This window comes from Pygoscelis adeliae, unplaced genomic scaffold, assembly GCF_000699105.1.
Source record: "Pygoscelis adeliae isolate BGI_AS28 unplaced genomic scaffold, ASM69910v1 Scaffold157, whole genome shotgun sequence".
NCBI lineage: Eukaryota > Metazoa > Chordata > Aves > Sphenisciformes > Spheniscidae > Pygoscelis > Pygoscelis adeliae.
In genome coordinates this window covers 1,010,877-1,011,365 of record NW_008825107.1, presented here as the reverse complement: position 1 = coordinate 1,011,365, position 489 = coordinate 1,010,877, and the positions used below count along the sequence as shown (strand labels likewise).

Below are 489 nucleotides of genomic sequence, written 5' to 3'. Positions count from 1 at the left end.
GTCCCGCAGGGGTCCGTATTGGGACTGGTACTGTTTAATATCTTCATCAATGACATAGACAGTGGGATCAAGTGCACCCTCAGCAAGTTTGCAGATGACACCAAGCTGAGTGGTGTGGTCGATGCTCCAGAGGGATGGGATGCCATCCAGAGGGACCTGGACAAGCTCAAGAAGTGGGCCCGTGTGAACCTCATGAAGTTTATGAAGGCCAAGGGCAAGGTCCTGCACCTGGGTCAGGGCAACCCCCAGTACCAATCCAGGCTGGGGGATGAAGGGATTGAGCGCAGACCTGCCGAGAAGGACTTGGGGGTACTGCTGGATGAAAAGCTGGACATGAGCCAGCAATGTGCGCTCACAGCCCAGAAGGCAAATCGTATCCTGGGCTGCATCAAAAGAAGCATGGTCAGCAGGTCAAGGGAGGTGATTCTGCCCCTCTACTCTGCTCTGGTGAGACCCCACCTGCAGTACTGCGTCCAGCTCTGGAGGCCT

At 55.8% G+C, this 489-nt stretch overlaps 1 protein-coding gene across 1 annotated transcript in view; it reads right to left on the bottom strand.

Moving 5' to 3' along the window:
• Positions 1 to 489, bottom strand: part of WDFY3 (WD repeat and FYVE domain containing 3) — a 157,532-nt gene that overhangs the window by 56,176 nt on the left and 100,867 nt on the right. The gene's annotated exons all lie outside the window — the stretch shown is intronic.